General features: G+C 50.2%; 31 non-coding genes across 31 annotated transcripts; all 31 read left to right on the top strand.

The window, feature by feature from the left end:
• The first annotated feature begins 2,563 nt into the window (after nucleotides 1–2,563).
• Trnas-uga (transfer RNA serine (anticodon UGA)) lies at nucleotides 2,564–2,645 on the top strand. Its single transcript has one exon. It is a non-coding gene; the product is annotated as a tRNA-Ser (tRNA).
• Nucleotides 2,646–3,241: 596 nt separating this feature from the next.
• Nucleotides 3,242–3,314, top strand: Trnaf-gaa (transfer RNA phenylalanine (anticodon GAA)). Its single transcript has one exon. It is a non-coding gene; the product is annotated as a tRNA-Phe (tRNA).
• Nucleotides 3,315–4,053: 739 nt separating this feature from the next.
• On the top strand, nucleotides 4,054–4,135 carry Trnas-cga (transfer RNA serine (anticodon CGA)). Its single transcript has one exon. It is a non-coding gene; the product is annotated as a tRNA-Ser (tRNA).
• A 690-nt stretch (nucleotides 4,136–4,825) lies between these two features.
• On the top strand, nucleotides 4,826–4,907 carry Trnas-uga (transfer RNA serine (anticodon UGA)). Its single transcript has one exon. It is a non-coding gene; the product is annotated as a tRNA-Ser (tRNA).
• Nucleotides 4,908–5,503: 596 nt separating this feature from the next.
• Trnaf-gaa (transfer RNA phenylalanine (anticodon GAA)) lies at nucleotides 5,504–5,576 on the top strand. Its single transcript has one exon. It is a non-coding gene; the product is annotated as a tRNA-Phe (tRNA).
• A 739-nt stretch (nucleotides 5,577–6,315) lies between these two features.
• Nucleotides 6,316–6,397, top strand: Trnas-cga (transfer RNA serine (anticodon CGA)). The gene has a single exon. It is a non-coding gene; the product is annotated as a tRNA-Ser (tRNA).
• Nucleotides 6,398–7,087: 690 nt separating this feature from the next.
• Trnas-uga (transfer RNA serine (anticodon UGA)) lies at nucleotides 7,088–7,169 on the top strand. Its single transcript has one exon. It is a non-coding gene; the product is annotated as a tRNA-Ser (tRNA).
• A 596-nt stretch (nucleotides 7,170–7,765) lies between these two features.
• Trnaf-gaa (transfer RNA phenylalanine (anticodon GAA)) lies at nucleotides 7,766–7,838 on the top strand. The gene has a single exon. It is a non-coding gene; the product is annotated as a tRNA-Phe (tRNA).
• Nucleotides 7,839–8,577: 739 nt separating this feature from the next.
• On the top strand, nucleotides 8,578–8,659 carry Trnas-cga (transfer RNA serine (anticodon CGA)). The gene has a single exon. It is a non-coding gene; the product is annotated as a tRNA-Ser (tRNA).
• A 690-nt stretch (nucleotides 8,660–9,349) lies between these two features.
• On the top strand, nucleotides 9,350–9,431 carry Trnas-uga (transfer RNA serine (anticodon UGA)). Its single transcript has one exon. It is a non-coding gene; the product is annotated as a tRNA-Ser (tRNA).
• A 596-nt stretch (nucleotides 9,432–10,027) lies between these two features.
• Trnaf-gaa (transfer RNA phenylalanine (anticodon GAA)) lies at nucleotides 10,028–10,100 on the top strand. Its single transcript has one exon. It is a non-coding gene; the product is annotated as a tRNA-Phe (tRNA).
• A 739-nt stretch (nucleotides 10,101–10,839) lies between these two features.
• Nucleotides 10,840–10,921, top strand: Trnas-cga (transfer RNA serine (anticodon CGA)). The gene has a single exon. It is a non-coding gene; the product is annotated as a tRNA-Ser (tRNA).
• Nucleotides 10,922–11,611: 690 nt separating this feature from the next.
• Nucleotides 11,612–11,693, top strand: Trnas-uga (transfer RNA serine (anticodon UGA)). Its single transcript has one exon. It is a non-coding gene; the product is annotated as a tRNA-Ser (tRNA).
• A 596-nt stretch (nucleotides 11,694–12,289) lies between these two features.
• Nucleotides 12,290–12,362, top strand: Trnaf-gaa (transfer RNA phenylalanine (anticodon GAA)). Its single transcript has one exon. It is a non-coding gene; the product is annotated as a tRNA-Phe (tRNA).
• Nucleotides 12,363–13,101: 739 nt separating this feature from the next.
• On the top strand, nucleotides 13,102–13,183 carry Trnas-cga (transfer RNA serine (anticodon CGA)). Its single transcript has one exon. It is a non-coding gene; the product is annotated as a tRNA-Ser (tRNA).
• Nucleotides 13,184–13,873: 690 nt separating this feature from the next.
• Nucleotides 13,874–13,955, top strand: Trnas-uga (transfer RNA serine (anticodon UGA)). Its single transcript has one exon. It is a non-coding gene; the product is annotated as a tRNA-Ser (tRNA).
• A 596-nt stretch (nucleotides 13,956–14,551) lies between these two features.
• On the top strand, nucleotides 14,552–14,624 carry Trnaf-gaa (transfer RNA phenylalanine (anticodon GAA)). The gene has a single exon. It is a non-coding gene; the product is annotated as a tRNA-Phe (tRNA).
• A 739-nt stretch (nucleotides 14,625–15,363) lies between these two features.
• Trnas-cga (transfer RNA serine (anticodon CGA)) lies at nucleotides 15,364–15,445 on the top strand. Its single transcript has one exon. It is a non-coding gene; the product is annotated as a tRNA-Ser (tRNA).
• Nucleotides 15,446–16,135: 690 nt separating this feature from the next.
• Nucleotides 16,136–16,217, top strand: Trnas-uga (transfer RNA serine (anticodon UGA)). Its single transcript has one exon. It is a non-coding gene; the product is annotated as a tRNA-Ser (tRNA).
• A 596-nt stretch (nucleotides 16,218–16,813) lies between these two features.
• Nucleotides 16,814–16,886, top strand: Trnaf-gaa (transfer RNA phenylalanine (anticodon GAA)). Its single transcript has one exon. It is a non-coding gene; the product is annotated as a tRNA-Phe (tRNA).
• A 739-nt stretch (nucleotides 16,887–17,625) lies between these two features.
• Nucleotides 17,626–17,707, top strand: Trnas-cga (transfer RNA serine (anticodon CGA)). Its single transcript has one exon. It is a non-coding gene; the product is annotated as a tRNA-Ser (tRNA).
• Nucleotides 17,708–18,397: 690 nt separating this feature from the next.
• Nucleotides 18,398–18,479, top strand: Trnas-uga (transfer RNA serine (anticodon UGA)). The gene has a single exon. It is a non-coding gene; the product is annotated as a tRNA-Ser (tRNA).
• A 596-nt stretch (nucleotides 18,480–19,075) lies between these two features.
• Trnaf-gaa (transfer RNA phenylalanine (anticodon GAA)) lies at nucleotides 19,076–19,148 on the top strand. The gene has a single exon. It is a non-coding gene; the product is annotated as a tRNA-Phe (tRNA).
• Nucleotides 19,149–19,887: 739 nt separating this feature from the next.
• On the top strand, nucleotides 19,888–19,969 carry Trnas-cga (transfer RNA serine (anticodon CGA)). Its single transcript has one exon. It is a non-coding gene; the product is annotated as a tRNA-Ser (tRNA).
• Nucleotides 19,970–20,659: 690 nt separating this feature from the next.
• Trnas-uga (transfer RNA serine (anticodon UGA)) lies at nucleotides 20,660–20,741 on the top strand. The gene has a single exon. It is a non-coding gene; the product is annotated as a tRNA-Ser (tRNA).
• A 596-nt stretch (nucleotides 20,742–21,337) lies between these two features.
• Nucleotides 21,338–21,410, top strand: Trnaf-gaa (transfer RNA phenylalanine (anticodon GAA)). The gene has a single exon. It is a non-coding gene; the product is annotated as a tRNA-Phe (tRNA).
• A 739-nt stretch (nucleotides 21,411–22,149) lies between these two features.
• Nucleotides 22,150–22,231, top strand: Trnas-cga (transfer RNA serine (anticodon CGA)). The gene has a single exon. It is a non-coding gene; the product is annotated as a tRNA-Ser (tRNA).
• A 690-nt stretch (nucleotides 22,232–22,921) lies between these two features.
• Trnas-uga (transfer RNA serine (anticodon UGA)) lies at nucleotides 22,922–23,003 on the top strand. The gene has a single exon. It is a non-coding gene; the product is annotated as a tRNA-Ser (tRNA).
• Nucleotides 23,004–23,599: 596 nt separating this feature from the next.
• Nucleotides 23,600–23,672, top strand: Trnaf-gaa (transfer RNA phenylalanine (anticodon GAA)). The gene has a single exon. It is a non-coding gene; the product is annotated as a tRNA-Phe (tRNA).
• Nucleotides 23,673–24,411: 739 nt separating this feature from the next.
• On the top strand, nucleotides 24,412–24,493 carry Trnas-cga (transfer RNA serine (anticodon CGA)). The gene has a single exon. It is a non-coding gene; the product is annotated as a tRNA-Ser (tRNA).
• Nucleotides 24,494–25,183: 690 nt separating this feature from the next.
• Trnas-uga (transfer RNA serine (anticodon UGA)) lies at nucleotides 25,184–25,265 on the top strand. Its single transcript has one exon. It is a non-coding gene; the product is annotated as a tRNA-Ser (tRNA).
• Nucleotides 25,266–25,643: the final 378 nt, after the last annotated feature.

Genomic DNA, 25,643 nt, shown 5'->3' with positions numbered 1-25,643 from the left:
GTGGTTTTACTAGCTCCGTCCACCAACGAACACGCTCCCTATATCTTTGTCGTCGCTGGAGGCACCATTGCCACGTTGCAATAAGATCCTTCTTCAGGTCGCCGTCGTCCAACAGTGCGACGTTCAGTTGCCATACGCCTCGACCCAAAAAGGTTTTCTGCGAGACGTGCCTAAGCGTAATGTGATACGCACAGTGGTCGCTAAAATTAACAGGCCATATTTCACAATCCCTGGCAGCGCTTAAAATGTCTGTAGATACATAAAACCTATCCAGACGACTAGCGGAGGCAGTGGTAACATAAGTATATCCGGTCACCTGCGGGCGAAGTGAGCACCAGGTATCTTGTAAGTCCAGCCCATCAATTAAATCTCGCAACTCCAGACAAAAATTAAAATTCGGACACTGGTCTTCTCTGCGTACAACACAGTTAAAATCGCCGCCCAATAAAATCTTCGAACAACCACAGGATAATAATGGCACAATTTCATCGCGATAAAAAACACTCCTATCCCTTCGGCCTGTAGATCCAGTCGGGGCATAGACGTTGATCAAAAGCAAATCTTCGAACTGTACGACAATCCCTCTACCCGTTTCTAAAATCCCTCGAGGTCTACAAGTGACGCCCGCTTTGTACAAAATTGCAGTCCCTGCCTCATCGCCAATATTTATGATGGCCTCATAGCCTGTGACATTCCCGACCTTGGGTGTGACGACTTCTTGTAGGAAAACGATATCTATATCGGCGGCATACAGATAGTCAGTCAAACATTTTAATTTTACATCAGATGTTATTCGATTTATATTAGCAGTTGCAATTTTGTAATCCCGCATAAGAAGGGGTGATGCCATGTTAAAGCGTATCGTCAGCCCAGGAAGGCTGCCTGCTCGACCCCGGCGAGTGAGCGGTATCCATAAATGCATCGGGTCCAGAACTGTCGACATGCATCCCCATATCGGCCTCCTCTGAATGCTGCACGACCTGTACTCCATCGTCCGTGACGATTCTCTCACATTCATCCGTCCGGAACTGCTTGATTGTACGCTGCAGTTTCTGTTCGAGAGTACGAGTTTCCTCTTCACTCTGCTTACGGACCGATTTCTTTTGTCGTCCTTTCTTCTGAGGACGGGTGTCCTCGACTGGTTCGTTGTTGTCAGAATTCGCAGCGGTAGGGGTAGCTCCCGTGGGAGACAGTTCTTTGCCGGAAACTGCGCTGACTGGAGAAGACACGTCAAGGGGATGGGAAACTCGCGGCTGGTCACCAGAGTCCTCAGGTGTAAGACTCTCCACAGATGGGAGCATCTGTTGATCGGGCAACCGAGGCAGAAGTTCCACACGGACCACGCCAGCATCGGAAGGGCGCGAATTTCCGGCCCCGTCGTTTGCATAGGTTTCCACGTCAGAAGCAACGGGCATTCGGCTCGGCGTAGCGTTGTTTACACCGGCGGCGGGTACGTCAGGCACAACCTCAGTCGCGTGCAGCTGTGGCGCGCTAACGACAGACGGACCGACAAGGCTCTCGGCATACGTCGGCTTATTGCCATCCAGCCCAGCTGCAAGGGCATCACGTTGTCGTAAAACACGACGCACTGGTTTAGCACGTGGACACGCGGCCTTCATATGGTCCGGAGAGCCACAAAGTACACATGTACGTGGTTGCCCCTCGTACATAACGAGTGCTCGGAAGCCTTGTACCACGACATTCGACGGGATATGCTTAGATAGGTCAATTCGCGCTACTCTGACACCATTATCCACATTGAAGTGTTTAAGGCCACTCCACTGCTCTTGGTGAATTTCTAATACGTTCCCATACTGGGACAGACATTGCCGAATACGTTCAAGGTCAATTTCAAATGGTAGGTTGAATATACGGACCGTGCGCAGGCCTAACCCAGCATGGTTAACAACAACTTTACAAATTTCACCAACAGAATTAACGAACTCGGCAGTACCCTTAGTTGAGTCCATTACACGTAAACAAGGCTCGTCATTAACAAGTTTCACGTAAACGGCATTCGCTAGAAAATCGTATGAAAATCCTAAAACTTCCTCGTCTTTAAGACCCAATCTGTCGAAGAAAAAATCGACTAATTCGTAGACATGTGGTCGGGCAAAACCAAACGGGAATTGGAAACGCAACGTGTAACGGCGTAACCGATCATCCATGGCAAAAGCCATGATGTACTCACAAGGCCCACAACTGCTGCAAGCGCCGCCAAACACGCGCGGAGCGAGCACTCCGGCACGTCCACACACGGCCGCTGCTGCGGCGGAACTTATGCCATTGGAGCCATAAGCCAGCAATTACGACATGCGAATCACTCGGACACCACGCAGCTGTACGATAATGCTCGTGCGTGGGCCCGCATAGCTCAGTCGGCAGAGCGGTAGGTTTTCAATCAAATGGTCCTGGGTTCAAGTCCCTGTCTGGGCGAAAATTATTACATTTTGGAAACGGCCAATGGAAACCTTACAGAAATGAGTGAGGCCACGCCGCTTTCTGCCATCAGATTGCTTCTAAAGATGGCAGTTTCCGTTGTCGGGAGACATTTCCGCCACCAGCAGTCGTGGCCGAGTGGTTAAGGCGTCTGACTTGAAATCAGATTCTCTCTGGGAGCGTAGGTTCGAGTCCTGCCGACTGCGAAAATTTTCTCGCTCTCACAAGATGAACGTTCAGTTGCGTCACTACTAAACACGTGGGTCACCAGCAATGTGCAGTGTTATTTGATCCATGGCGCAGCGTTACAGTCGCGCCCAGAAGCCGCAGCTCATCTCCCCGTCTCACAGCCGCCCACCAGGTGTTAGTACAAGTGTCGCCTCACTGGGCAGTGCAGACGTGTCCATTTTAGCTTGCAGACGATGACGTGTAGCCATTCATGAGCTAACGCAAGTCGAATGTTTTACCGCGTGTATCTGCTAGGTACTGCCTCTTATACGGTGGAGAGGCTCACTCCTCCTTGTGTCTCGTTCGCTGCACACGAGTTGCCCCTGGCATCGATATAGCACGGGTTTTCTAGCGCCAGCGTGGCGTCACGTGAATTCAGCGAAGTCAATATTACACGAATCGAGTCGACATGTTTGCTTTTAACGATGATGGAAGCAGAAGAAATGTGTGTGGAACTTCGCTGCATCGGATGCTCGCCTTTCAGCGTCCCTGTGTCTTATCAGACGAAGGTGACTGTGAAAGTGGCAACGAGACAGAGTTCACGAACACATGCAAACAGCAAACCTCAGCGTCAGCCGAAATAGCTCAGTTGGGAGAGCGTTAGACTGAAGATCTAAAGGTCCCTGGTTCGATCCCGGGTTTCGGCACGTATTCATTTTGATGCGACGCCCATGGAATTGCTCTGCGTTTGCGATAATGCAACTACCGCTGACAACAAAAATGACTCTCTCCTGTAGCTGTTCTGGTTGCCTAGTGCATGCCATAAGAGGAACTCACTAGACAACTAACTCCCTTAGAAGCAAAAGAATCAAAAAAGTCCTACCGACTGCGTTTCCTTTTTCTGTCAGGTGGTGAAGAAGGTCTTCAACGGAACCGTGAAATGAGCGAAAACGTGGGAAACATTGCATTCGAAATTCTTGTGAATTTTCCAACTGGCCAGTGAGGGTCGACTAAACACGTAAATTCTCTGCTCCAACGTATGAGCCGTAACGACTGCTGTAATTTGTTGTTGCATCGTGTGTCAGCAGTCTTCGATAGTGTGTTACGAGCTTAGCGCGATAAGTCTGTAGACAGCATTCAGGCGACGTTTTATTAGTAACTGCTCCATGCAGCGATTGCACAACAGTAAAGGACATGAGTGAATGTATCGTGGGGGGTTTCGCAGCCTCGTGCGAGCCCGGACAGCTCAGTCGGTGGAGCATAGGGCTTTTTAACCTAAGGGTCCAGGGTTCAAGTCCCTGTGTCGGCGGAAATTTTAATACTTTGGTAGCGATTCGTCTGGTAGCGGTGGAAACGCTACGGAAAATAATGCAGCTACGCCGTCTTCTGACACCACAGTGCTTGAAACGTTAGCAGTTGCATGTGTCGGCAGAACCCGCGCTAGCGGCAGTCGTGGCCGAGTGGTTAAGGCGTCTGACTCGAAATCAGATTCTCTCTGGGAGCGTAGGTTCGAGTCCTACCGGCTGCGTGCGATTTTGTGTAAAGAGGAGCAAAAATTTTCGCACACACGTGACATGCGTGGGCGAATGCGGGTGCAAACCAGTGACGCCATTCTCAACAAGACGAAAATTTCCGTTTAAGAATACTGAGTTTCGCGACGACCGCTTCTTACTGTGGTTATCGGTTGACCTCGCACTGACGCTGGGACTGCAGAAAGCCGTCGCTGAGATCGTGAGTACACAGATGTGCTTGAAAGTGTTGGACAGAGCGAACATTCATTTCTTTTTAAGAATCGCAATTCAATCATTCGAGTGCGGCAAAAGCAGTGGTGCAGCGTTTCTTTTCTTATGATCTCGCAGCTGCTTGGAAGTATGTCCATCGTTTAAGACGACAGAAAAGTAGCGTCAGCGGTGCGTCAGTGGGAAGTCGGTGAAGTCGCCATTGGAGCCATAAGCCAGCAATTACGACATGCGAATCACTCGGACACCACGCAGCTGTACGATAATGCTCGTGCGTGGGCCCGCATAGCTCAGTCGGCAGAGCGGTAGGTTTTCAATCAAATGGTCCTGGGTTCAAGTCCCTGTCTGGGCGAAAATTATTACATTTTGGAAACGGCCAATGGAAACCTTACAGAAATGAGTGAGGCCACGCCGCTTTCTGCCATCAGATTGCTTCTAAAGATGGCAGTTTCCGTTGTCGGGAGACATTTCCGCCACCAGCAGTCGTGGCCGAGTGGTTAAGGCGTCTGACTTGAAATCAGATTCCCTCTGGGAGCGTAGGTTCGAGTCCTGCCGACTGCGAAAATTTTCTCGCTCTCACAAGATGAACGTTCAGTTGCGTCACTACTAAACACGTGGGTCACCAGCAATGTGCAGTGTTATTTGATCCATGGCGCAGCGTTACAGTCGCGCCCAGAAGCCGCAGCTCATCTCCCCGTCTCACAGCCGCCCACCAGGTGTTAGTACAAGTGTCGCCTCACTGGGCAGTGCAGACGTGTCCATTTTAGCTTGCAGACGATGACGTGTAGCCATTCATGAGCTAACGCAAGTCGAATGTTTTACCGCGTGTATCTGCTAGGTACTGCCTCTTATACGGTGGAGAGGCTCACTCCTCCTTGTGTCTCGTTCGCTGCACACGAGTTGCCCCTGGCATCGATATAGCACGGGTTTTCTAGCGCCAGCGTGGCGTCACGTGAATTCAGCGAAGTCAATATTACACGAATCGAGTCGACATGTTTGCTTTTAACGATGATGGAAGCAGAAGAAATGTGTGTGGAACTTCGCTGCATCGGATGCTCGCCTTTCAGCGTCCCTGTGTCTTATCAGACGAAGGTGACTGTGAAAGTGGCAACGAGACAGAGTTCACGAACACATGCAAACAGCAAACCTCAGCGTCAGCCGAAATAGCTCAGTTGGGAGAGCGTTAGACTGAAGATCTAAAGGTCCCTGGTTCGATCCCGGGTTTCGGCACGAATTCATTTTGATGCGACGCCCATGGAATTGCTCTGCGTTTGCGATAATGCAACTACCGCTGACAACAAAAATGACTCTCTCCTGTAGCTGTTCTGGTTGCCTAGTGCATGCCATAAGAGGAACTCACTAGACAACTAACTCCCTTAGAAGCAAAAGAATCAAAAAAGTCCTACCGACTGCGTTTCCTTTTTCTGTCAGGTGGTGAAGAAGGTCTTCAACGGAACCGTGAAATGAGCGAAAACGTGGGAAACATTGCATTCGAAATTCTTGTGAATTTTCCAACTGGCCAGTGAGGGTCGACTAAACACGTAAATTCTCTGCTCCAACGTATGAGCCGTAACGACTGCTGTAATTTGTTGTTGCATCGTGTGTCAGCAGTCTTCGATAGTGTGTTACGAGCTTAGCGCGATAAGTCTGTAGACAGCATTCAGGCGACGTTTTATTAGTAACTGCTCCATGCAGCGATTGCACAACAGTAAAGGACATGAGTGAATGTATCGTGGGGGGTTTCGCAGCCTCGTGCGAGCCCGGACAGCTCAGTCGGTGGAGCATAGGGCTTTTTAACCTAAGGGTCCAGGGTTCAAGTCCCTGTGTCGGCGGAAATTTTAATACTTTGGTAGCGATTCGTCTGGTAGCGGTGGAAACGCTACGGAAAATAATGCAGCTACGCCGTCTTCTGACACCACAGTGCTTGAAACGTTAGCAGTTGCATGTGTCGGCAGAACCCGCGCTAGCGGCAGTCGTGGCCGAGTGGTTAAGGCGTCTGACTCGAAATCAGATTCTCTCTGGGAGCGTAGGTTCGAGTCCTACCGGCTGCGTGCGATTTTGTGTAAAGAGGAGCAAAAATTTTCGCACACACGTGACATGCGTGGGCGAATGCGGGTGCAAACCAGTGACGCCATTCTCAACAAGACGAAAATTTCCGTTTAAGAATACTGAGTTTCGCGACGACCGCTTCTTACTGTGGTTATCGGTTGACCTCGCACTGACGCTGGGACTGCAGAAAGCCGTCGCTGAGATCGTGAGTACACAGATGTGCTTGAAAGTGTTGGACAGAGCGAACATTCATTTCTTTTTAAGAATCGCAATTCAATCATTCGAGTGCGGCAAAAGCAGTGGTGCAGCGTTTCTTTTCTTATGATCTCGCAGCTGCTTGGAAGTATGTCCATCGTTTAAGACGACAGAAAAGTAGCGTCAGCGGTGCGTCAGTGGGAAGTCGGTGAAGTCGCCATTGGAGCCATAAGCCAGCAATTACGACATGCGAATCACTCGGACACCACGCAGCTGTACGATAATGCTCGTGCGTGGGCCCGCATAGCTCAGTCGGCAGAGCGGTAGGTTTTCAATCAAATGGTCCTGGGTTCAAGTCCCTGTCTGGGCGAAAATTATTACATTTTGGAAACGGCCAATGGAAACCTTACAGAAATGAGTGAGGCCACGCCGCTTTCTGCCATCAGATTGCTTCTAAAGATGGCAGTTTCCGTTGTCGGGAGACATTTCCGCCACCAGCAGTCGTGGCCGAGTGGTTAAGGCGTCTGACTTGAAATCAGATTCCCTCTGGGAGCGTAGGTTCGAGTCCTGCCGACTGCGAAAATTTTCTCGCTCTCACAAGATGAACGTTCAGTTGCGTCACTACTAAACACGTGGGTCACCAGCAATGTGCAGTGTTATTTGATCCATGGCGCAGCGTTACAGTCGCGCCCAGAAGCCGCAGCTCATCTCCCCGTCTCACAGCCGCCCACCAGGTGTTAGTACAAGTGTCGCCTCACTGGGCAGTGCAGACGTGTCCATTTTAGCTTGCAGACGATGACGTGTAGCCATTCATGAGCTAACGCAAGTCGAATGTTTTACCGCGTGTATCTGCTAGGTACTGCCTCTTATACGGTGGAGAGGCTCACTCCTCCTTGTGTCTCGTTCGCTGCACACGAGTTGCCCCTGGCATCGATATAGCACGGGTTTTCTAGCGCCAGCGTGGCGTCACGTGAATTCAGCGAAGTCAATATTACACGAATCGAGTCGACATGTTTGCTTTTAACGATGATGGAAGCAGAAGAAATGTGTGTGGAACTTCGCTGCATCGGATGCTCGCCTTTCAGCGTCCCTGTGTCTTATCAGACGAAGGTGACTGTGAAAGTGGCAACGAGACAGAGTTCACGAACACATGCAAACAGCAAACCTCAGCGTCAGCCGAAATAGCTCAGTTGGGAGAGCGTTAGACTGAAGATCTAAAGGTCCCTGGTTCGATCCCGGGTTTCGGCACGTATTCATTTTGATGCGACGCCCATGGAATTGCTCTGCGTTTGCGATAATGCAACTACCGCTGACAACAAAAATGACTCTCTCCTGTAGCTGTTCTGGTTGCCTAGTGCATGCCATAAGAGGAACTCACTAGACAACTAACTCCCTTAGAAGCAAAAGAATCAAAAAAGTCCTACCGACTGCGTTTCCTTTTTCTGTCAGGTGGTGAAGAAGGTCTTCAACGGAACCGTGAAATGAGCGAAAACGTGGGAAACATTGCATTCGAAATTCTTGTGAATTTTCCAACTGGCCAGTGAGGGTCGACTAAACACGTAAATTCTCTGCTCCAACGTATGAGCCGTAACGACTGCTGTAATTTGTTGTTGCATCGTGTGTCAGCAGTCTTCGATAGTGTGTTACGAGCTTAGCGCGATAAGTCTGTAGACAGCATTCAGGCGACGTTTTATTAGTAACTGCTCCATGCAGCGATTGCACAACAGTAAAGGACATGAGTGAATGTATCGTGGGGGGTTTCGCAGCCTCGTGCGAGCCCGGACAGCTCAGTCGGTGGAGCATAGGGCTTTTTAACCTAAGGGTCCAGGGTTCAAGTCCCTGTGTCGGCGGAAATTTTAATACTTTGGTAGCGATTCGTCTGGTAGCGGTGGAAACGCTACGGAAAATAATGCAGCTACGCCGTCTTCTGACACCACAGTGCTTGAAACGTTAGCAGTTGCATGTGTCGGCAGAACCCGCGCTAGCGGCAGTCGTGGCCGAGTGGTTAAGGCGTCTGACTCGAAATCAGATTCTCTCTGGGAGCGTAGGTTCGAGTCCTACCGGCTGCGTGCGATTTTGTGTAAAGAGGAGCAAAAATTTTCGCACACACGTGACATGCGTGGGCGAATGCGGGTGCAAACCAGTGACGCCATTCTCAACAAGACGAAAATTTCCGTTTAAGAATACTGAGTTTCGCGACGACCGCTTCTTACTGTGGTTATCGGTTGACCTCGCACTGACGCTGGGACTGCAGAAAGCCGTCGCTGAGATCGTGAGTACACAGATGTGCTTGAAAGTGTTGGACAGAGCGAACATTCATTTCTTTTTAAGAATCGCAATTCAATCATTCGAGTGCGGCAAAAGCAGTGGTGCAGCGTTTCTTTTCTTATGATCTCGCAGCTGCTTGGAAGTATGTCCATCGTTTAAGACGACAGAAAAGTAGCGTCAGCGGTGCGTCAGTGGGAAGTCGGTGAAGTCGCCATTGGAGCCATAAGCCAGCAATTACGACATGCGAATCACTCGGACACCACGCAGCTGTACGATAATGCTCGTGCGTGGGCCCGCATAGCTCAGTCGGCAGAGCGGTAGGTTTTCAATCAAATGGTCCTGGGTTCAAGTCCCTGTCTGGGCGAAAATTATTACATTTTGGAAACGGCCAATGGAAACCTTACAGAAATGAGTGAGGCCACGCCGCTTTCTGCCATCAGATTGCTTCTAAAGATGGCAGTTTCCGTTGTCGGGAGACATTTCCGCCACCAGCAGTCGTGGCCGAGTGGTTAAGGCGTCTGACTTGAAATCAGATTCCCTCTGGGAGCGTAGGTTCGAGTCCTGCCGACTGCGAAAATTTTCTCGCTCTCACAAGATGAACGTTCAGTTGCGTCACTACTAAACACGTGGGTCACCAGCAATGTGCAGTGTTATTTGATCCATGGCGCAGCGTTACAGTCGCGCCCAGAAGCCGCAGCTCATCTCCCCGTCTCACAGCCGCCCACCAGGTGTTAGTACAAGTGTCGCCTCACTGGGCAGTGCAGACGTGTCCATTTTAGCTTGCAGACGATGACGTGTAGCCATTCATGAGCTAACGCAAGTCGAATGTTTTACCGCGTGTATCTGCTAGGTACTGCCTCTTATACGGTGGAGAGGCTCACTCCTCCTTGTGTCTCGTTCGCTGCACACGAGTTGCCCCTGGCATCGATATAGCACGGGTTTTCTAGCGCCAGCGTGGCGTCACGTGAATTCAGCGAAGTCAATATTACACGAATCGAGTCGACATGTTTGCTTTTAACGATGATGGAAGCAGAATAAATGTGTGTGGAACTTCGCTGCATCGGATGCTCGCCTTTCAGCGTCCCTGTGTCTTATCAGACGAAGGTGACTGTGAAAGTGGCAACGAGACAGAGTTCACGAACACATGCAAACAGCAAACCTCAGCGTCAGCCGAAATAGCTCAGTTGGGAGAGCGTTAGACTGAAGATCTAAAGGTCCCTGGTTCGATCCCGGGTTTCGGCACGAATTCATTTTGATGCGACGCCCATGGAATTGCTCTGCGTTTGCGATAATGCAACTACCGCTGACAACAAAAATGACTCTCTCCTGTAGCTGTTCTGGTTGCCTAGTGCATGCCATAAGAGGAACTCACTAGACAACTAACTCCCTTAGAAGCAAAAGAATCAAAAAAGTCCTACCGACTGCGTTTCCTTTTTCTGTCAGGTGGTGAAGAAGGTCTTCAACGGAACCGTGAAATGAGCGAAAACGTGGGAAACATTGCATTCGAAATTCTTGTGAATTTTCCAACTGGCCAGTGAGGGTCGACTAAACACGTAAATTCTCTGCTCCAACGTATGAGCCGTAACGACTGCTGTAATTTGTTGTTGCATCGTGTGTCAGCAGTCTTCGATAGTGTGTTACGAGCTTAGCGCGATAAGTCTGTAGACAGCATTCAGGCGACGTTTTATTAGTAACTGCTCCATGCAGCGATTGCACAACAGTAAAGGACATGAGTGAATGTATCGTGGGGGGTTTCGCAGCCTCGTGCGAGCCCGGACAGCTCAGTCGGTGGAGCATAGGGCTTTTTAACCTAAGGGTCCAGGGTTCAAGTCCCTGTGTCGGCGGAAATTTTAATACTTTGGTAGCGATTCGTCTGGTAGCGGTGGAAACGCTACGGAAAATAATGCAGCTACGCCGTCTTCTGACACCACAGTGCTTGAAACGTTAGCAGTTGCATGTGTCGGCAGAACCCGCGCTAGCGGCAGTCGTGGCCGAGTGGTTAAGGCGTCTGACTCGAAATCAGATTCTCTCTGGGAGCGTAGGTTCGAGTCCTACCGGCTGCGTGCGATTTTGTGTAAAGAGGAGCAAAAATTTTCGCACACACGTGACATGCGTGGGCGAATGCGGGTGCAAACCAGTGACGCCATTCTCAACAAGACGAAAATTTCCGTTTAAGAATACTGAGTTTCGCGACGACCGCTTCTTACTGTGGTTATCGGTTGACCTCGCACTGACGCTGGGACTGCAGAAAGCCGTCGCTGAGATCGTGAGTACACAGATGTGCTTGAAAGTGTTGGACAGAGCGAACATTCATTTCTTTTTAAGAATCGCAATTCAATCATTCGAGTGCGGCAAAAGCAGTGGTGCAGCGTTTCTTTTCTTATGATCTCGCAGCTGCTTGGAAGTATGTCCATCGTTTAAGACGACAGAAAAGTAGCGTCAGCGGTGCGTCAGTGGGAAGCCGGTGAAGTCGCCATTGGAGCCATAAGCCAGCAATTACGACATGCGAATCACTCGGACACCACGCAGCTGTACGATAATGCTCGTGCGTGGGCCCGCATAGCTCAGTCGGCAGAGCGGTAGGTTCTCAATCAAATGGTCCTGGGTTCAAGTCCCTGTCTGGGCGAAAATTATTACATTTTGGAAACGGCCAATGGAAACCTTACAGAAATGAGTGAGGCCACGCCGCTTTCTGCCATCAGATTGCTTCTAAAGATGGCAGTTTCCGTTGTCGGGAGACATTTCCGCCACCAGCAGTCGTGGCCGAGTGGTTAAGGCGTCTGACTTGAAATCAGATTCCCTCTGGGAGCGTAGGTTCGAGTCCTGCCGACTGCGAAAATTTTCTCGCTCTCACAAGATGAACGTTCAGTTGCGTCACTACTAAACACGTGGGTCACCAGCAATGTGCAGTGTTATTTGATCCATGGCGCAGCGTTACAGTCGCGCCCAGAAGCCGCAGCTCATCTCCCCGTCTCACAGCCGCCCACCAGGTGTTAGTACAAGTGTCGCCTCACTGGGCAGTGCAGACGTGTCCATTTTAGCTTGCAGACGATGACGTGTAGCCATTCATGAGCTAACGCAAGTCGAATGTTTTACCGCGTGTATCTGCTAGGTACTGCCTCTTATACGGTGGAGAGGCTCACTCCTCCTTGTGTCTCGTTCGCTGCACACGAGTTGCCCCTGGCATCGATATAGCACGGGTTTTCTAGCGCCAGCGTGGCGTCACGTGAATTCAGCGAAGTCAATATTACACGAATCGAGTCGACATGTTTGCTTTTAACGATGATGGAAGCAGAAGAAATGTGTGTGGAACTTCGCTGCATCGGATGCTCGCCTTTCAGCGTCCCTGTGTCTTATCAGACGAAGGTGACTGTGAAAGTGGCAACGAGACAGAGTTCACGAACACATGCAAACAGCAAACCTCAGCGTCAGCCGAAATAGCTCAGTTGGGAGAGCGTTAGACTGAAGATCTAAAGGTCCCTGGTTCGTTCCTGGGTTTCGGCACGTATTCATTTTGATGCGACGCCCATGGAATTGCTCTGCGTTTGCGATAATGCAACTACCGCTGACAACAAAAATGACTCTCTCCTGTAGCTGTTCTGGTTGCCTAGTGCATGCCATAAGAGGAACTCACTAGACAACTAACTCCCTTAGAAGCAAAAGAATCAAAAAAGTCCTACCGACTGCGTTTCCTTTTTCTGTCAGGTGGTGAAGAAGGTCTTCAACGGAACCGTGAAATGAGCGAAAACGTGGGAAACATTGCATTCGAAATTCTTGTGAATTTTCCAACTGGCCAGTGAGGGTCGACTAAACACGTAAATTCTCTGCTCCAACGTATGAGCCGTAACGACTGCTGTAATTTGTTGTTGCATCGTGTGTCAGCAGTCTTCGATAGTGTGTTACGAGCTTAGCGCGATAAGTCTGTAGACAGCATTCAGGCGACGTTTTATTAGTAACTGCTCCATGCAGCGATTGCACAACAGTAAAGGACATGAGTGAATGTATCGTGGGGGGTTTCGCAGCCTCGTGCGAGCCCGGACAGCTCAGTCGGTGGAGCATAGGGCTTTTTAACCTAAGGGTCCAGGGTTCAAGTCCCTGTGTCGGCGGAAATTTTAATACTTTGGTAGCGATTCGTCTGGTAGCGGTGGAAACGCTACGGAAAATAATGCAGCTACGCCGTCTTCTGACACCACAGTGCTTGAAACGTTAGCAGTTGCATGTGTCGGCAGAACCCGCGCTAGCGGCAGTCGTGGCCGAGTGGTTAAGGCGTCTGACTCGAAATCAGATTCTCTCTGGGAGCGTAGGTTCGAGTCCTACCGGCTGCGTGCGATTTTGTGTAAAGAGGAGCAAAAATTTTCGCACACACGTGACATGCGTGGGCGAATGCGGGTGCAAACCAGTGACGCCATTCTCAACAAGACGAAAATTTCCGTTTAAGAATACTGAGTTTCGCGACGACCGCTTCTTACTGTGGTTATCGGTTGACCTCGCACTGACGCTGGGACTGCAGAAAGCCGTCGCTGAGATCGTGAGTACACAGATGTGCTTGAAAGTGTTGGACAGAGCGAACATTCATTTCTTTTTAAGAATCGCAATTCAATCATTCGAGTGCGGCAAAAGCAGTGGTGCAGCGTTTCTTTTCTTATGATCTCGCAGCTGCTTGGAAGTATGTCCATCGTTTAAGACGACAGAAAAGTAGCGTCAGCGGTGCGTCAGTGGGAAGTCGGTGAAGTCGCCATTGGAGCCATAAGCCAGCAATTACGACATGCGAATCACTCGGACACCACGCAGCTGTACGATAATGCTCGTGCGTGGGCCCGCATAGCTCAGTCGGCAGAGCGGTAGGTTTTCAATCAAATGGTCCTGGGTTCAAGTCCCTGTCTGGGCGAAAATTATTACATTTTGGAAACGGCCAATGGAAACCTTACAGAAATGAGTGAGGCCACGCCGCTTTCTGCCATCAGATTGCTTCTAAAGATGGCAGTTTCCGTTGTCGGGAGACATTTCCGCCACCAGCAGTCGTGGCCGAGTGGTTAAGGCGTCTGACTTGAAATCAGATTCCCTCTGGGAGCGTAGGTTCGAGTCCTGCCGACTGCGAAAATTTTCTCGCTCTCACAAGATGAACGTTCAGTTGCGTCACTACTAAACACGTGGGTCACCAGCAATGTGCAGTGTTATTTGATCCATGGCGCAGCGTTACAGTCGCGCCCAGAAGCCGCAGCTCATCTCCCCGTCTCACAGCCGCCCACCAGGTGTTAGTACAAGTGTCGCCTCACTGGGCAGTGCAGACGTGTCCATTTTAGCTTGCAGACGATGACGTGTAGCCATTCATGAGCTAACGCAAGTCGAATGTTTTACCGCGTGTATCTGCTAGGTACTGCCTCTTATACGGTGGAGAGGCTCACTCCTCCTTGTGTCTCGTTCGCTGCACACGAGTTGCCCCTGGCATCGATATAGCACGGGTTTTCTAGCGCCAGCGTGGCGTCACGTGAATTCAGCGAAGTCAATATTACACGAATCGAGTCGACATGTTTGCTTTTAACGGTGATGGAAGCAGAAGAAATGTGTGTGGAACTTCGCTGCATCGGATGCTCGCCTTTCAGCGTCCCTGTGTCTTATCAGACGAAGGTGACTGTGAAAGTGGCAACGAGACAGAGTTCACGAACACATGCAAACAGCAAACCTCAGCGTCAGCCGAAATAGCTCAGTTGGGAGAGCGTTAGACTGAAGATCTAAAGGTCCCTGGTTCGATCCCGGGTTTCGGCACGTATTCATTTTGATGCGACGCCCATGGAATTGCTCTGCGTTTGCGATAATGCAACTACCGCTGACAACAAAAATGACTCTCTCCTGTAGCTGTTCTGGTTGCCTAGTGCATGCCATAAGAGGAACTCACTAGACAACTAACTCCCTTAGAAGCAAAAGAATCAAAAAAGTCCTACCGACTGCGTTTCCTTTTTCTGTCAGGTGGTGAAGAAGGTCTTCAACGGAACCGTGAAATGAGCGAAAACGTGGGAAACATTGCATTCGAAATTCTTGTGAATTTTCCAACTGGCCAGTGAGGGTCGACTAAACACGTAAATTCTCTGCTCCAACGTATGAGCCGTAACGACTGCTGTAATTTGTTGTTGCATCGTGTGTCAGCAGTCTTCGATAGTGTGTTACGAGCTTAGCGCGATAAGTCTGTAGACAGCATTCAGGCGACGTTTTATTAGTAACTGCTCCATGCAGCGATTGCACAACAGTAAAGGACATGAGTGAATGTATCGTGGGGGGTTTCGCAGCCTCGTGCGAGCCCGGACAGCTCAGTCGGTGGAGCATAGGGCTTTTTAACCTAAGGGTCCAGGGTTCAAGTCCCTGTGTCGGCGGAAATTTTAATACTTTGGTAGCGATTCGTCTGGTAGCGGTGGAAACGCTACGGAAAATAATGCAGCTACGCCGTCTTCTGACACCACAGTGCTTGAAACGTTAGCAGTTGCATGTGTCGGCAGAACCCGCGCTAGCGGCAGTCGTGGCCGAGTGGTTAAGGCGTCTGACTCGAAATCAGATTCTCTCTGGGAGCGTAGGTTCGAGTCCTACCGGCTGCGTGCGATTTTGTGTAAAGAGGAGCAAAAATTTTCGCACACACGTGACATGCGTGGGCGAATGCGGGTGCAAACCAGTGACGCCATTCTCAACAAGACGAAAATTTCCGTTTAAGAATACTGAGTTTCGCGACGACCGCTTCTTACTGTGGTTATCGGTTGACCTCGCACTGACGCTGGGACTGCAGAAAGCCGTCGCTGAGATCGTGAGTACACAGATGTGCTTGAAAGTGTTGGACAGAGCGAACATTCATTTCTTTTTAAGAATCGCAATTCAATCATTCGAGTGCGGCAAAAGCAGTGGTGCAGCGTTTCTTTTCTTATGATCTCGCAGCTGCTTGGAAGTATGTCCATCGTTTAAGACGACAGAAAAGTAGCGTCAGCGGTGCGTCAGTGGGAAGCCGGTGAAGTCGCCATTGGAGCCATAAGCCAGCAATTACGACATGCGAATCACTCGGACACCACGCAGCTGTACGATAATGCTCGTGCGTGGGCCCGCATAGCTCAGTCGGCAGAGCGGTAGGTTCTCAATCAAATGGTCCTGGGTTCAAGTCCCTGTCTGGGCGAAAATTATTACATTTTGGAAACGGCCAATGGAAACCTTACAGAAATGAGTGAGGCCACGCCGCTTTCTGCCATCAGATTGCTTCTAAAGATGGCAGTTTCCGTTGTCGGGAGACATTTCCGCCACCAGCAGTCGTGGCCGAGTGGTTAAGGCGTCTGACTTGAAATCAGATTCCCTCTGGGAGCGTAGGTTCGAGTCCTGCCGACTGCGAAAATTTTCTCGCTCTCACAAGATGAACGTTCAGTTGCGTCACTACTAAACACGTGGGTCACCAGCAATGTGCAGTGTTATTTGATCCATGGCGCAGCGTTACAGTCGCGCCCAGAAGCCGCAGCTCATCTCCCCGTCTCACAGCCGCCCACCAGGTGTTAGTACAAGTGTCGCCTCACTGGGCAGTGCAGACGTGTCCATTTTAGCTTGCAGACGATGACGTGTAGCCATTCATGAGCTAACGCAAGTCGAATGTTTTACCGCGTGTATCTGCTAGGTACTGCCTCTTATACGGTGGAGAGGCTCACTCCTCCTTGTGTCTCGTTCGCTGCACACGAGTTGCCCCTGGCATCGATATAGCACGGGTTTTCTAGCGCCAGCGTGGCGTCACGTGAATTCAGCGAAGTCAATATTACACGAATCGAGTCGACATGTTTGCTTTTAACGATGATGGAAGCAGAATAAATGTGTGTGGAACTTCGCTGCATCGGATGCTCGCCTTTCAGCGTCCCTGTGTCTTATCAGACGAAGGTGACTGTGAAAGTGGCAACGAGACAGAGTTCACGAACACATGCAAACAGCAAACCTCAGCGTCAGCCGAAATAGCTCAGTTGGGAGAGCGTTAGACTGAAGATCTAAAGGTCCCTGGTTCGTTCCTGGGTTTCGGCACGTATTCATTTTGATGCGACGCCCATGGAATTGCTCTGCGTTTGCGATAATGCAACTACCGCTGACAACAAAAATGACTCTCTCCTGTAGCTGTTCTGGTTGCCTAGTGCATGCCATAAGAGGAACTCACTAGACAACTAACTCCCTTAGAAGCAAAAGAATCAAAAAAGTCCTACCGACTGCGTTTCCTTTTTCTGTCAGGTGGTGAAGAAGGTCTTCAACGGAACCGTGAAATGAGCGAAAACGTGGGAAACATTGCATTCGAAATTCTTGTGAATTTTCCAACTGGCCAGTGAGGGTCGACTAAACACGTAAATTCTCTGCTCCAACGTATGAGCCGTAACGACTGCTGTAATTTGTTGTTGCATCGTGTGTCAGCAGTCTTCGATAGTGTGTTACGAGCTTAGCGCGATAAGTCTGTAGACAGCATTCAGGCGACGTTTTATTAGTAACTGCTCCATGCAGCGATTGCACAACAGTAAAGGACATGAGTGAATGTATCGTGGGGGGTTTCGCAGCCTCGTGCGAGCCCGGACAGCTCAGTCGGTGGAGCATAGGGCTTTTTAACCTAAGGGTCCAGGGTTCAAGTCCCTGTGTCGGCGGAAATTTTAATACTTTGGTAGCGATTCGTCTGGTAGCGGTGGAAACGCTACGGAAAATAATGCAGCTACGCCGTCTTCTGACACCACAGTGCTTGAAACGTTAGCAGTTGCATGTGTCGGCAGAACCCGCGCTAGCGGCAGTCGTGGCCGAGTGGTTAAGGCGTCTGACTCGAAATCAGATTCTCTCTGGGAGCGTAGGTTCGAGTCCTACCGGCTGCGTGCGATTTTGTGTAAAGAGGAGCAAAAATTTTCGCACACACGTGACATGCGTGGGCGAATGCGGGTGCAAACCAGTGACGCCATTCTCAACAAGACGAAAATTTCCGTTTAAGAATACTGAGTTTCGCGACGACCGCTTCTTACTGTGGTTATCGGTTGACCTCGCACTGACGCTGGGACTGCAGAAAGCCGTCGCTGAGATCGTGAGTACACAGATGTGCTTGAAAGTGTTGGACAGAGCGAACATTCATTTCTTTTTAAGAATCGCAATTCAATCATTCGAGTGCGGCAAAAGCAGTGGTGCAGCGTTTCTTTTCTTATGATCTCGCAGCTGCTTGGAAGTATGTCCATCGTTTAAGACGACAGAAAAGTAGCGTCAGCGGTGCGTCAGTGGGAAGTCGGTGAAGTCGCCATTGGAGCCATAAGCCAGCAATTACGACATGCGAATCACTCGGACACCACGCAGCTGTACGATAATGCTCGTGCGTGGGCCCGCATAGCTCAGTCGGCAGAGCGGTAGGTTCTCAATCAAATGGTCCTGGGTTCAAGTCCCTGTCTGGGCGAAAATTATTACATTTTGGAAACGGCCAATGGAAACCTTACAGAAATGAGTGAGGCCACGCCGCTTTCTGCCATCAGATTGCTTCTAAAGATGGCAGTTTCCGTTGTCGGGAGACATTTCCGCCACCAGCAGTCGTGGCCGAGTGGTTAAGGCGTCTGACTTGAAATCAGATTCCCTCTGGGAGCGTAGGTTCGAGTCCTGCCGACTGCGAAAATTTTCTCGCTCTCACAAGATGAACGTTCAGTTGCGTCACTACTAAACACGTGGGTCACCAGCAATGTGCAGTGTTATTTGATCCATGGCGCAGCGTTACAGTCGCGCCCAGAAGCCGCAGCTCATCTCCCCGTCTCACAGCCGCCCACCAGGTGTTAGTACAAGTGTCGCCTCACTGGGCAGTGCAGACGTGTCCATTTTAGCTTGCAGACGATGACGTGTAGCCATTCATGAGCTAACGCAAGTCGAATGTTTTACCGCGTGTATCTGCTAGGTACTGCCTCTTATACGGTGGAGAGGCTCACTCCTCCTTGTGTCTCGTTCGCTGCACACGAGTTGCCCCTGGCATCGATATAGCACGGGTTTTCTAGCGCCAGCGTGGCGTCACGTGAATTCAGCGAAGTCAATATTACACGAATCGAGTCGACATGTTTGCTTTTAACGATGATGGAAGCAGAATAAATGTGTGTGGAACTTCGCTGCATCGGATGCTCGCCTTTCAGCGTCCCTGTGTCTTATCAGACGAAGGTGACTGTGAAAGTGGCAACGAGACAGAGTTCACGAACACATGCAAACAGCAAACCTCAGCGTCAGCCGAAATAGCTCAGTTGGGAGAGCGTTAGACTGAAGATCTAAAGGTCCCTGGTTCGTTCCTGGGTTTCGGCACGTATTCATTTTGATGCGACGCCCATGGAATTGCTCTGCGTTTGCGATAATGCAACTACCGCTGACAACAAAAATGACTCTCTCCTGTAGCTGTTCTGGTTGCCTAGTGCATGCCATAAGAGGAACTCACTAGACAACTAACTCCCTTAGAAGCAAAAGAATCAAAAAAGTCCTACCGACTGCGTTTCCTTTTTCTGTCAGGTGGTGAAGAAGGTCTTCAACGGAACCGTGAAATGAGCGAAAACGTGGGAAACATTGCATTCGAAATTCTTGTGAATTTTCCAACTGGCCAGTGAGGGTCGACTAAACACGTAAATTCTCTGCTCCAACGTATGAGCCGTAACGACTGCTGTAATTTGTTGTTGCATCGTGTGTCAGCAGTCTTCGATAGTGTGTTACGAGCTTAGCGCGATAAGTCTGTAGACAGCATTCAGGCGACGTTTTATTAGTAACTGCTCCATGCAGCGATTGCACAACAGTAAAGGACATGAGTGAATGTATCGTGGGGGGTTTCGCAGCCTCGTGCGAGCCCGGACAGCTCAGTCGGTGGAGCATAGGGCTTTTTAACCTAAGGGTCCAGGGTTCAAGTCCCTGTGTCGGCGGAAATTTTAATACTTTGGTAGCGATTCGTCTGGTAGCGGTGGAAACGCTACGGAAAATAATGCAGCTACGCCGTCTTCTGACACCACAGTGCTTGAAACGTTAGCAGTTGCATGTGTCGGCAGAACCCGCGCTAGCGGCAGTCGTGGCCGAGTGGTTAAGGCGTCTGACTCGAAATCAGATTCTCTCTGGGAGCGTAGGTTCGAGTCCTACCGGCTGCGTGCGATTTTGTGTAAAGAGGAGCAAAAATTTTCGCACACACGTGACATGCGTGGGCGAATGCGGGTGCAAACCAGTGACGCCATTCTCAACAAGACGAAAATTTCCGTTTAAGAATACTGAGTTTCGCGACGACCGCTTCTTACTGTGGTTATCGGTTGACCTCGCACTGACGCTGGGACTGCAGAAAGCCGTCGCTGAGATCGTGAGTACACAGATGTGCTTGAAAGTGTTGGACAGAGCGAACATTCATTTCTTTTTAAGAATCGCAATTCAATCATTCGAGTGCGGCAAAAGCAGTGGTGCAGCGTTTCTTTTCTTATGATCTCGCAGCTGCTTGGAAGTATGTCCATCGTTTAAGACGACAGAAAAGTAGCGTCAGCGGTGCGTCAGTGGGAAGTCGGTGAAGTCGCCATTGGAGCCATAAGCCAGCAATTACGACATGCGAATCACTCGGACACCACGCAGCTGTACGATAATGCTCGTGCGTGGGCCCGCATAGCTCAGTCGGCAGAGCGGTAGGTTTTCAATCAAATGGTCCTGGGTTCAAGTCCCTGTCTGGGCGAAAATTATTACATTTTGGAAACGGCCAATGGAAACCTTACAGAAATGAGTGAGGCCACGCCGCTTTCTGCCATCAGATTGCTTCTAAAGATGGCAGTTTCCGTTGTCGGGAGACATTTCCGCCACCAGCAGTCGTGGCCGAGTGGTTAAGGCGTCTGACTTGAAATCAGATTCCCTCTGGGAGCGTAGGTTCGAGTCCTGCCGACTGCGAAAATTTTCTCGCTCTCACAAGATGAACGTTCAGTTGCGTCACTACTAAACACGTGGGTCACCAGCAATGTGCAGTGTTATTTGATCCATGGCGCAGCGTTACAGTCGCGCCCAGAAGCCGCAGCTCATCTCCCCGTCTCACAGCCGCCCACCAGGTGTTAGTACAAGTGTCGCCTCACTGGGCAGTGCAGACGTGTCCATTTTAGCTTGCAGACGATGACGTGTAGCCATTCATGAGCTAACGCAAGTCGAATGTTTTACCGCGTGTATCTGCTAGGTACTGCCTCTTATACGGTGGAGAGGCTCACTCCTCCTTGTGTCTCGTTCGCTGCACACGAGTTGCCCCTGGCATCGATATAGCACGGGTTTTCTAGCGCCAGCGTGGCGTCACGTGAATTCAGCGAAGTCAATATTACACGAATCGAGTCGACATGTTTGCTTTTAACGATGATGGAAGCAGAAGAAATGTGTGTGGAACTTCGCTGCATCGGATGCTCGCCTTTCAGCGTCCCTGTGTCTTATCAGACGAAGGTGACTGTGAAAGTGGCAACGAGACAGAGTTCACGAACACATGCAAACAGCAAACCTCAGCGTCAGCCGAAATAGCTCAGTTGGGAGAGCGTTAGACTGAAGATCTAAAGGTCCCTGGTTCGATCCCGGGTTTCGGCACGTATTCATTTTGATGCGACGCCCATGGAATTGCTCTGCGTTTGCGATAATGCAACTACCGCTGACAACAAAAATGACTCTCTCCTGTAGCTGTTCTGGTTGCCTAGTGCATGCCATAAGAGGAACTCACTAGACAACTAACTCCCTTAGAAGCAAAAGAATCAAAAAAGTCCTACCGACTGCGTTTCCTTTTTCTGTCAGGTGGTGAAGAAGGTCTTCAACGGAACCGTGAAATGAGCGAAAACGTGGGAAACATTGCATTCGAAATTCTTGTGAATTTTCCAACTGGCCAGTGAGGGTCGACTAAACACGTAAATTCTCTGCTCCAACGTATGAGCCGTAACGACTGCTGTAATTTGTTGTTGCATCGTGTGTCAGCAGTCTTCGATAGTGTGTTACGAGCTTAGCGCGATAAGTCTGTAGACAGCATTCAGGCGACGTTTTATTAGTAACTGCTCCATGCAGCGATTGCACAACAGTAAAGGACATGAGTGAATGTATCGTGGGGGGTTTCGCAGCCTCGTGCGAGCCCGGACAGCTCAGTCGGTGGAGCATAGGGCTTTTTAACCTAAGGGTCCAGGGTTCAAGTCCCTGTGTCGGCGGAAATTTTAATACTTTGGTAGCGATTCGTCTGGTAGCGGTGGAAACGCTACGGAAAATAATGCAGCTACGCCGTCTTCTGACACCACAGTGCTTGAAACGTTAGCAGTTGCATGTGTCGGCAGAACCCGCGCTAGCGGCAGTCGTGGCCGAGTGGTTAAGGCGTCTGACTCGAAATCAGATTCTCTCTGGGAGCGTAGGTTCGAGTCCTACCGGCTGCGTGCGATTTTGTGTAAAGAGGAGCAAAAATTTTCGCACACACGTGACATGCGTGGGCGAATGCGGGTGCAAACCAGTGACGCCATTCTCAACAAGACGAAAATTTCCGTTTAAGAATACTGAGTTTCGCGACGACCGCTTCTTACTGTGGTTATCGGTTGACCTCGCACTGACGCTGGGACTGCAGAAAGCCGTCGCTGAGATCGTGAGTACACAGATGTGCTTGAAAGTGTTGGACAGAGCGAACATTCATTTCTTTTTAAGAATCGCAATTCAATCATTCGAGTGCGGCAAAAGCAGTGGTGCAGCGTTTCTTTTCTTATGATCTCGCAGCTGCTTGGAAGTATGTCCATCGTTTAAGACGACAGAAAAGTAGCGTCAGCGGTGCGTCAGTGGGAAGTCGGTGAAGTCGCCATTGGAGCCATAAGCCAGCAATTACGACATGCGAATCACTCGGACACCACGCAGCTGTACGATAATGCTCGTGCGTGGGCCCGCATAGCTCAGTCGGCAGAGCGGTAGGTTTTCAATCAAATGGTCCTGGGTTCAAGTCCCTGTCTGGGCGAAAATTATTACATTTTGGAAACGGCCAATGGAAACCTTACAGAAATGAGTGAGGCCACGCCGCTTTCTGCCATCAGATTGCTTCTAAAGATGGCAGTTTCCGTTGTCGGGAGACATTTCCGCCACCAGCAGTCGTGGCCGAGTGGTTAAGGCGTCTGACTTGAAATCAGATTCCCTCTGGGAGCGTAGGTTCGAGTCCTGCCGACTGCGAAAATTTTCTCGCTCTCACAAGATGAACGTTCAGTTGCGTCACTACTAAACACGTGGGTCACCAGCAATGTGCAGTGTTATTTGATCCATGGCGCAGCGTTACAGTCGCGCCCAGAAGCCGCAGCTCATCTCCCCGTCTCACAGCCGCCCACCAGGTGTTAGTACAAGTGTCGCCTCACTGGGCAGTGCAGACGTGTCCATTTTAGCTTGCAGACGATGACGTGTAGCCATTCATGAGCTAACGCAAGTCGAATGTTTTACCGCGTGTATCTGCTAGGTACTGCCTCTTATACGGTGGAGAGGCTCACTCCTCCTTGTGTCTCGTTCGCTGCACACGAGTTGCCCCTGGCATCGATATAGCACGGGTTTTCTAGCGCCAGCGTGGCGTCACGTGAATTCAGCGAAGTCAATATTACACGAATCGAGTCGACATGTTTGCTTTTAACGATGATGGAAGCAGAAGAAATGTGTGTGGAACTTCGCTGCATCGGATGCTCGCCTTTCAGCGTCCCTGTGTCTTATCAGACGAAGGTGACTGTGAAAGTGGCAACGAGACAGAGTTCACGAACACATGCAAACAGCAAACCTCAGCGTCAGCCGAAATAGCTCAGTTGGGAGAGCGTTAGACTGAAGATCTAAAGGTCCCTGGTTCGTTCCTGGGTTTCGGCACGTATTCATTTTGATGCGACGCCCATGGAATTGCTCTGCGTTTGCGATAATGCAACTACCGCTGACAACAAAAATGACTCTCTCCTGTAGCTGTTCTGGTTGCCTAGTGCATGCCATAAGAGGAACTCACTAGACAACTAACTCCCTTAGAAGCAAAAGAATCAAAAAAGTCCTACCGACTGCGTTTCCTTTTTCTGTCAGGTGGTGAAGAAGGTCTTCAACGGAACCGTGAAATGAGCGAAAACGTGGGAAACATTGCATTCGAAATTCTTGTGAATTTTCCAACTGGCCAGTGAGGGTCGACTAAACACGTAAATTCTCTGCTCCAACGTATGAGCCGTAACGACTGCTGTAATTTGTTGTTGCATCGTGTGTCAGCAGTCTTCGATAGTGTGTTACGAGCTTAGCGCGATAAGTCTGTAGACAGCATTCAGGCGACGTTTTATTAGTAACTGCTCCATGCAGCGATTGCACAACAGTAAAGGACATGAGTGAATGTATCGTGGGGGGTTTCGCAGCCTCGTGCGAGCCCGGACAGCTCAGTCGGTGGAGCATAGGGCTTTTTAACCTAAGGGTCCAGGGTTCAAGTCCCTGTGTCGGCGGAAATTTTAATACTTTGGTAGCGATTCGTCTGGTAGCGGTGGAAACGCTACGGAAAATAATGCAGCTACGCCGTCTTCTGACACCACAGTGCTTGAAACGTTAGCAGTTGCATGTGTCGGCAGAACCCGCGCTAGCGGCAGTCGTGGCCGAGTGGTTAAGGCGTCTGACTCGAAATCAGATTCTCTCTGGGAGCGTAGGTTCGAGTCCTACCGGCTGCGTGCGATTTTGTGTAAAGAGGAGCAAAAATTTTCGCACACACGTGACATGCGTGGGCGAATGCGGGTGCAAACCAGTGACGCCATTCTCAACAAGACGAAAATTTCCGTTTAAGAATACTGAGTTTCGCGACGACCGCTTCTTACTGTGGTTATCGGTTGACCTCGCACTGACGCTGGGACTGCAGAAAGCCGTCGCTGAGATCGTGAGTACACAGATGTGCTTGAAAGTGTTGGACAGAGCGAACATTCATTTCTTTTTAAGAATCGCAATTCAATCATTCGAGTGCGGCAAAAGCAGTGGTGCAGCGTTTCTTTTCTTATGATCTCGCAGCTGCTTGGAAGTATGTCCATCGTTTAAGACGACAGAAAAGTAGCGTCAGCGGTGCGTCAGTGGGAAGTCGGTGAAGTCGCCATTGGAGCCATAAGCCAGCAATTACGACATGCGAATCACTCGGACACCACGCAGCTGTACGATAATGCTCGTGCGTGGGCCCGCATAGCTCAGTCGGCAGAGCGGTAGGTTCTCAATCAAATGGTCCTGGGTTCAAGTCCCTGTCTGGGCGAAAATTATTACATTTTGGAAACGGCCAATGGAAACCTTACAGAAATGAGTGAGGCCACGCCGCTTTCTGCCATCAGATTGCTTCTAAAGATGGCAGTTTCCGTTGTCGGGAGACATTTCCGCCACCAGCAGTCGTGGCCGAGTGGTTAAGGCGTCTGACTTGAAATCAGATTCCCTCTGGGAGCGTAGGTTCGAGTCCTGCCGACTGCGAAAATTTTCTCGCTCTCACAAGATGAACGTTCAGTTGCGTCACTACTAAACACGTGGGTCACCAGCAATGTGCAGTGTTATTTGATCCATGGCGCAGCGTTACAGTCGCGCCCAGAAGCCGCAGCTCATCTCCCCGTCTCACAGCCGCCCACCAGGTGTTAGTACAAGTGTCGCCTCACTGGGCAGTGCAGACGTGTCCATTTTAGCTTGCAGACGATGACGTGTAGCCATTCATGAGCTAACGCAAGTCGAATGTTTTACCGCGTGTATCTGCTAGGTACTGCCTCTTATACGGTGGAGAGGCTCACTCCTCCTTGTGTCTCGTTCGCTGCACACGGGTTGCCCCTGGCATCGATATAGCACGGGTTTTCTAGCGCC

Source organism: Schistocerca nitens, unplaced genomic scaffold, assembly GCF_023898315.1.
Source record: "Schistocerca nitens isolate TAMUIC-IGC-003100 unplaced genomic scaffold, iqSchNite1.1 HiC_scaffold_385, whole genome shotgun sequence".
NCBI classification, from domain to species: Eukaryota; Metazoa; Arthropoda; class Insecta; order Orthoptera; family Acrididae; genus Schistocerca; species Schistocerca nitens.
Note: the sequence above shows the minus strand (reverse complement) of the source record. Positions and strands in the feature narration are given on the sequence as shown.